This window comes from Mastomys coucha, unplaced genomic scaffold (genome assembly GCF_008632895.1).
Source record: "Mastomys coucha isolate ucsf_1 unplaced genomic scaffold, UCSF_Mcou_1 pScaffold23, whole genome shotgun sequence".
In the NCBI taxonomy this organism is placed as follows: Eukaryota; Metazoa; Chordata; class Mammalia; order Rodentia; family Muridae; genus Mastomys; species Mastomys coucha.
This window is the reverse complement of record NW_022196906.1, coordinates 117,438,655-117,447,134: the sequence shown is the minus strand read 5'-3', so window position 1 is coordinate 117,447,134 and position 8,480 is coordinate 117,438,655. Positions and strand designations below refer to the sequence as shown.

At 40.6% G+C, this 8,480-nt stretch overlaps 1 pseudogene; it reads left to right on the top strand.

Moving 5' to 3' along the window:
* Positions 1-7,055, top strand: part of LOC116073729 — a 78,856-nt pseudogene extending 71,801 nt beyond the window's left edge.
* The last annotated feature ends 1,425 nt before the right edge of the window (positions 7,056-8,480 follow it).

The window sequence follows — 8,480 nt, the reverse complement described above, 5'->3', positions numbered from 1 at the left end:
GCCTTCCTCTACACAAAGGATAAACAAGCTGAGAAAGAAATTAGGGAAACAACACCCTTCACAATAATTACAAGTAATATAAAATACCTTGGTGTGACTCTAACTAAGCAACTAAAAGATCTGTTTGACAAGAACTTCAAGTCTCTGAAGAAGGAAATTAAGAAGATCTCAGAAGATGGAAAGATCTCCCATGCTCGTGGATTGGCAGAATTATTATAGTAAAAATGGCCATCTTGCCCAAGGCAATCTACAGATTCAATGCAATCCCCATCAAAATTCCAACTCAATTCTTCACAGACTTAGAAAGAGCAATTTGCAAATTCATCTGGAATAACAAAAAACCTAGGATAGGGCAAACTATTCTCAACAATAAAGGAACCTCTGGTGGAATCACCATCCTGGACCTTAAGCTGTACTACAGAGCAATTGTAATAAAAATAAAAATGCATGGTATTGGTATAGTAATAAGCAGGTAGACCAATGGAATAGAATTGAAGACCCAGAAATGAACCCACACATCTATGGTCACTTGATCTTTGACAAAGGAGCTAAAACCATAAAGTGGAAAAAAGACAGCATTTTCAACAAATGGTGCTGGCTCAACTGGCGGTTAGCATGTAGAATAATGCAAATCGATCCATTCCTATCTCCTTGTACAAAGCTCAAGTCCAAGTGGATCAGGGATCTCCACATCAAATGAGATACACTGAAACTAATAGAAAAGAAAGTGGGAAAGAGCCTTGAGCACGTAGGCATAGGGGAAATTTTCCTGAACAGAATGCCAATAGCTTATGCTCTAAGATCAAGAATTAATAAATGGGACCTCAAAAAGTTGCGAAGCTTCTGTAAGACAAAAGACACTGTCAATAGGACAAAACAGCAAACAACAAATTGGGAAAAGATCTTTACCAATCCTATATCTGATTGAGGGCTAATATCCAATATATACAAAGAACTCAAGAAGTTAGACTCCAGAGAACCTAATAACCCTATTAAAAAATGGGGTACAGAACTAAACAAAGAATTTTCAACTGATGAATATTGAATTGCTGAGAAGCACCTAAAGAAATATTCAACATCCTTAGTCATCTGGGAAATGCAAATCAAAACAACCCTGAGATTCCACCTCACACCAGTCAGAATGACTAGAATAAAAAACTCAGATGACATCAGTTGCTGGAGAGGTTGTGGAGAAAGAGGAACACTCCTTCATTGCTGGTGGGATTGCAAGCTGGTACAACCACTCCAGAAATCAGTTTGGCGGTTCCTCCAGAAATTGGACATAATTCTACCAGAAGACCCAGCTATACCACTCCTAGGCATATACCCAGAAGATGCTCCAACATGTAATAAGGGCATATGTTCCACCATGTTCATAGCAGCCTTATTTATAATAGCCAGAACCTGGAAACAACCCAGATGTCCCTCAACAGAAGAATGGATACAGAAATTGTGGTACTTCTACACAATGGAGTACTACTCAGCTATTAAAAACAATGAATTTATGAAAAACTTAGGGAAATGGATGGTTCTGGAGAATATCATCCTGAGTGAGATAACCCAATCACAAAAGAACACACATGGTTATTAGCCCAGAAGTTCAGAATACTTGAAGTACGATCCACAAACCACAAGAAACTCAAGAAGAAGGAAGACCAAAATGTGGACACTTCATTCCTTCTTAAAAGGGGGAACAAAATACCCATGGAAGGAGTTGCAGAGACTAACTATGGAGCAGAGACGGAAGGAACAGCACTCCAGCCTGAGATAACTATCTCCTGAGAGGCTCTGACAATACCTGACTAATACAGAAGTAGAGGCTCACAACCATCCATTGAACTGAGTACAGGGTCCCCAATGAAGGAGTTAGAAAAAGAACCAAAAGAGCTGAAGGGTTTGCAGACCCTTAGGATGAACAACAATATGAACTAACTAGTACCCTCAGAGCTCTCAGGGACTAAACCACCAACCAAGGAGTACACGTGGTGGGACTGATTGCTCTGGCAGCATGTGTATAGTAGAGGATGGTCAAGTTGGTCATCAATGGGAGGAGAGCCCCTTATCCCTGTGAAGGTTCTATGCCCCAGTATAGGGGAATAGCAGGGCCAGTAAGCGGGAGAGGGTGGGGTGGCAAGCAGGGGGAGGAGGGAGGGAACAGGGGTTTGTTCTTGTTGTTGTTTTTTGGGTTTTTTTTTTTTTGGAAGGGAAACTGGGAAAGGAGAAATCATATGACATGTAAATAAAGAAAATATCTAATAAAGAAATACAAAAAAAAAGAAAAAAGAAATATAGAAGAAAATAACACCACACTTCCACACTTGTAAAACTCAATAAAGGTCTTTCCTTTCTCCCACTCCTTCCCTCCCTTTTCTTTCACTTTTTTATTATTTCCTTCTTTGTGTATTCTTTGAGACAAGATCTCTGTAGCCCAGGCTGGCCTACAATGCAAACTAATCCACCAAGCTTCCTGAGCCCTAGGATTATAGACATAAATCACCACATCAGGCTTGACCAAGTTTTTTCTAAATTCCTTATTGATACTGACATTGGTACAGTGAACTGGACTCTTAAAGCCATTGGGATTGCAGCTGATACAGGCATTTGAAAAACAATTTGACAGTATTTATCAAAATATTCTCAAATGTTCATGTGATTACCCATAGGGGCTAGTTGCCGAGAATGTTTATTGTAAATACAACAAAATTCTAGCAAAGACTACATGTACAACCATAGACAATGGCTAAGTAAATTATAGTAATTCATCCAAGAGATCAAATGTCATTAAGCTGTAAAATAAAGCATGTTGATAAGGAATATTTAATTATATAGAAGAACATTCACAGTATGTTTAGTGGAAAAGGAAGATTGAAACACAGAGGCTATTATACCAACTATACAACACAGAAACACATCTTTGAATCCTTGCTAAGGACAAACTGGCATTCCAAGGTGCTCAAGGCAGCCACTTAAACAAGCTGATATATGTGAGTCTCCCCTTTCTGGATGGCTAAGTCAGAGGCTAGTGAGGCTGGTAGATGCAGCTGAAGAACAGGGAGACAAGCCCAAGAAAGCACAAGAATGGAGTCTGTTTCCTACTCAACCCTTTGAGCCATACTTGCTCCTGGCTGAGGGACAGATGTATGACCCTTCACACCCCGTTAGATAATTATTTTAATTGTATGTATTTATGGGTATAGTATAATATATGCAATTATATACATTATATAAAGATTGACTTGCATAGTTAACATGTCCATCTCTACATTTTTTTATATGTGAAAGTTGTACCTGTGACATTTCAATGCATGTATACACTATATATGGATCAAAGCAGGGCTTACAGCAAATAAAGTAACAACAGACCAGACATAATGTAAACTATATGAATAACTAGAAAGGAATGGATAAAAGGCTATATACTTATTAGTTTCCTTGCTGCTGTGACAAAACACCTGAAAAAGATTACGTTTGAATTTATTTTAGTTCACGGTTTGAGGGAATACAGTCCACCACCATTGGGTGACAGAAATATGAGGTGGGTGTTCACATGCATCCAGTCAGGAAGCAGAAAGATGAATGCTGGTGTTCAGATGGCTTCTATTTTTTCTTTTTTATTCAGCCTGGGATTCCAGTCCATGGAATGATGCTATTCAGGGTGGGGTTTCTCTCCTCAGTTCTCCCTTATGTAAAATCCCTCACCAACACATCCACAAATGTGTCTAGGAGCTTCTAAAGCTAGTCATGTTGACAAGGAAAACAACCACAGGCTCCAAACAAAAAATAATGGGAAAGAGACAGAAACCCTAATTACACAAAGAAATTTAAAATTTTCACATTATCTTTAATTATGTATGTGTATGTGTGTGTGTGTGTGTGTGTGAGAGAGAGAGAGAGAGAGAGAGAGAGAGAGAGAGAGAGAGAGAGAGCCAGCCAGAGGTGTCAGATCCCCAAGCACTAGAGTTACAGACAGTTGTGAGCCACCTGGTGGTACAGTTGCTGGGAACTGAACTTGAGTCTTCTAGAAAAGTAGCAAGTGTTCTTAATCCCTGAGCCATTTCTCCAGTCCAGAAAGAGCTTGTGACATTCAACTCAATTCCAGATTTGGATTCTGTGTCTGTGATTGTGATCACATCTACAAAGTGGAAACAATCCACACTGTACTGAAGAGTGGGATGGTCTGCAAAAAGCCTATGGTAACATTCCCAGTACAGAAGGGAAGCTTAATAGCACTTTAAGGGCAATGACACTAAGCCATCCTAAGCAGTAAAGGGACAATTCTAAAGGTTCCATCAAAGTTGATAAAGGAACACTACAGAAATCTGTGCTAGTTTGAATGAAAATGGCCCCCATAGGCCCAGAGGGAGTGTGGCATTATTGGGAGGTGTGGTCTGGTTGGAACAAGTGTGTTACTGGGAGTAAGCTTTGGGGTTTCAGAAGCCCAAGACAGGTCCAGTGGCACTCTCTCTTCCTGCTGCCTGCCAATTCAGATGTAGAACCTTCAGTTTCCTGTCCAGCATTGTGTCTGCTTACATGCCGCCATGCTTCCTGCCATGACAATAATAAACTCTAAGCCAGCCCCAATTAAATGTTTTCTTTTATAAGAGTTGTCAGGGTCATGGTATCTCTTCTCAGCAATAAAACCCTAATAAGACAACAGCCTAAACGAAGGCTCATTTAGAGACTTCTTTTCAAAAGTCCTGCAGCATAATCCTGATGTAATTGTGTATCATTTATCCTGTAACTAAATGCAAAGCTATCTGTGGCCTTTGGGCTTTCCTGCTCTCCTTCTCCTGCTAATTCTCTTCTTCAGTATGGCATACAATTTGATGAAAAGATGAGTTTCCTTTGCAGACATGAGAATTGTGTTGCTCCAACAAAAGCTGGCAGAACTCTGCTGAGATGTGTTGACTGCATTTTTACCACCTAGACATCTGCTAAAAGATGAGCGTGTCTAGTTTTTAATTGCCTTGCCCACCCACATAGATGTTGGAGCATTAATCCAGGCTGTTTGGTACTTTCACATTGCATGTCCACTGATGTAAACGGCAGTACAGTTCTTTGTTGAGTTGAGAAGACTTTGAACTTCTTCTTTGGCCAAAATTTCATCAAAAAGCTTATCCACTTCATAATCACAAGGGAGGTGTGTGTGTGTGTGTGTGTGTGTGTGTGTGTGTGTGTGTGTCCACCCACACCTGCATATGTGCATAGAAAAAGAGGAGGAGAAGGAAGGGAGTGGAGGAGCAAAGTAGAGGACTTAAGTTCTGCTCTCAGCACTGACATTGGGAAGCACAGAACCACCTATAATTACAGCTTTAAGGAATCAAACACCCTTTTCTGGCCTCCACAGACACCTGTATGTAAACACACATACCCAGACACAGATACGCACACATATGCCAGGAGCCATCAAGGACAGGCTAAGGCTAGCAGGTGGCCTTCCTGGAGGTGGCCCACCTCAGCCTAAAATGGGTGACCTCTGAGAGGCACGATCCCAAGAGACTTCATCCCAGGATTACTTCTTACAGCTGATATGCCTCTCCTGCCACTCTTACATAGCTAAGGATTCCTGGGCACTAGCCTAACCTTTTGAGCAGACTTCCTGCAGATCAACATAAAAGATGAACTTTCATGAATTAATGCTGTTTAGATGAATTAGTGATTTTTGTAGAGTTACTGATCTGTTTCAAATAATCTTTGGAAGAAAGTTTTAAGAAATAGTTTTAGTTGTTTGCTAGAAAGATGTAATAAAAGTAAAATCAAGAATAAAATGAGTAGCCGGGCGGTGGTGGTGCACGCCTTTAATCCCAGCACTTGGGAGGCAGAGGCAGGCGGATTTCTGAGTTCGAGGCCAGCCTGGTCTACAGAGTGAGTTCCAGGACAGCCAGGGCAACACAGAGAAACCCTGTCTCGAAAAACCAAAAAAAAAAAAAAAAAAAAGAAGAATAAAATGAGTCCAATCCTCATTCTAGTAAATAAAGACTGCATAATAAGAAATACAGGGTCTCAAAATGGAGGTAAAAACTACTCCCCAGCTTTGAAATTACAGATGATAGCTTAAGAGAACATTTTGAGAAATGGGGCACACTTACAGACTTTGTGGTAGTAGGAAATCCCCAAACAAAACATTCCAGAGGCTTTGGGTTTGTGACCTACTCTTGTGTTGAAGAGGTGGATGCTGCAATGTGTGCTCATCCACACGAGGTTGATGGGTATGTGGTGGAACCAAAGAGAGCTGTTTCTAGAGAGGATTCTGTAAAGCCTGGTGCCCATTTAATGGTGAAGAAAATTTTTGTTGGTGGTATTAAAGAGGATACGGAAGAATATAATCTGAGAGACTACTTTGAAAAGTATGGCAAGATTGAAACCATAGAAGTTATGGAAGACAGGCAGAGTGGGAAAAAGAGAGGATTTGCTTTTGTAACTTTTGATGATCATGACACAGTTGATAAAATTGTTGTTCAGAAATACCACACTATTAATAAGCATAATCGTGAAATGAAAGGCCCTTTGTAAACAAGAGATTCAGCTTGCTGGATCACAGAGAGGTCGTGGAGGTGGATCTGGCAACTTATGGGTCATAGAGGAAATTTTGGAGGTGGTGGAGGAAACTTTGTTCATGGAAGAAACTTTGGTGGAAGGGGGGCTATGGTGGTGGAGGTGGTAGCAGCAGAAGTAGTTATGGAGGTGGTGATGGTGGATATAATGGATTTGGAGGTGATGGTGGCAACTATGGTAGTGGTCCTGGTTACAGTAGTAGAGGAGGTTATGGAGGTGGTGGACTAGGATATGGAAACCAAGGTGATGGATATGGTGGTGGAGGAGGAGGATATGATGGTTACAATGAAAGAGAAAATTTTGGTGGAGGCAACTATGGTGGTGGTGGGAACTATAATGACTTTGGAAATTATAGTGGACAGCAACAATCAAATTATGGACCCATGAAGGGGGACAGTTTTGGTGGAAGAAGCTCAAGCAGTCCCTATGGTGGTGGCTATGGATCTGGAGGTGGAAGTGGTGGATATGGTAGCAGAAGGTTTTAAAATAAAACAGAAATGGCTACAGTTCTTAGCAGGGGAGAGAGTGAGGAATTGTCAAGAAAGCTACAGGTTACTTTGAGACAGTTGTCCCAAGTGCATTAGAGGAGCTGTAAAAATCTACCACAGAAGGAATGATGATCCATAATCAGAAAAGTCACTGCAGCTAAAACAGGAACCCTTCTTGTTCAGGACTGTCACAGCCACAGTGTGCAAAAAGTGCAGCTATTGATTAATGCAATGTCATGTCAATTAGATGTGCATTCCTGAGGGCTTTTTTCTGTTGTAGCTTTGTCTTTTTCTTTTTCTTTTCATTACATCAGGTATATTGCCCTGTAAATTGTGGTAGTGGTACCAGGAATTAAAAATTAAGGAATTTTTAACTTTTCAATATTTGCGTAGTTCAGTTTCTCTACATTTTAGTACAGAAACTTTAACAAAATGCAGTTTTGAAGGTTCCCTTGTGAGTTAACAAGTAAAGAAGATCATTATTAATTACTATTTTGTATGAATTTTGCTAAAGTTAACTGTAAAGAAACACCTACTGATTTGCAATTTAAGGGGAATCTATTCTCCCCATTTCCAAAACAGTGATTAATGGGCGCTGACATGTGGAGAGAATAGATACCTGTATGTTTGCAATGTGTGTTTTAGATAATTAGAATTGGGTAATAAAAAATAACATATTTGTAATTAAAAAAATAAGAAATACAAGCCAGGCTGGGCGGTGGTGGTACACACCTTTAATCCCAGCACTTGGGAGGCAGAGGCAGGTGGATTTCTGAGTTCGAGGACAGCCTGGTCTACAGAGTGAGTTTCAGGACAACCAGGGCTACAGAGAGAAACTCTGTCTCGAAAAAAACAAAAACAAAAAAGAAATACAATGAGATTTCATTAAAAAAAAGAGATATAGGCTTGGTGTTGCAGGATTTTCCCTGTCCAGTTACATTAGGGCAATGGGAGGCCTGTGATTGGACAGGGAAAAGGGAGGCAGCGGTAAGAATTGCAGTGACAGGGAGCAATCTCAAGGGAAAAAGGAGGAGGAGAATGAAGGCTGACATAAACCAGTATGGCTTAAACCAGCCACAGTTATGAAACCATAAGGTTAGAATAATTGGGATAAAGCTTTTATTATTATCAATTGACTCTGAAATTATTGTCTTGGCATCTTGTAAATTGTGATTTTTATTGATACATAATCTGATTGGTTAACCATAATTATAAGCCTTAAGAGTTTTAACTCTACTGGGTAACTGGATGTTGTGATGGATGACCTTGGGGCCTTTCTTGGTAGGAACTCGAGGGTGGGGTGGGGGGTCCCTGCCGGAAAGAGACCGCCAAGTAAAATGGTCCAGCAAGAGCCCATTGGCTGCTGGTGGCCCTGCAGTACAGGAAGAACGTTGCCATGGCTGCTGGTGGCCCTGCAGTAGAGGAAGAACGTTGCCA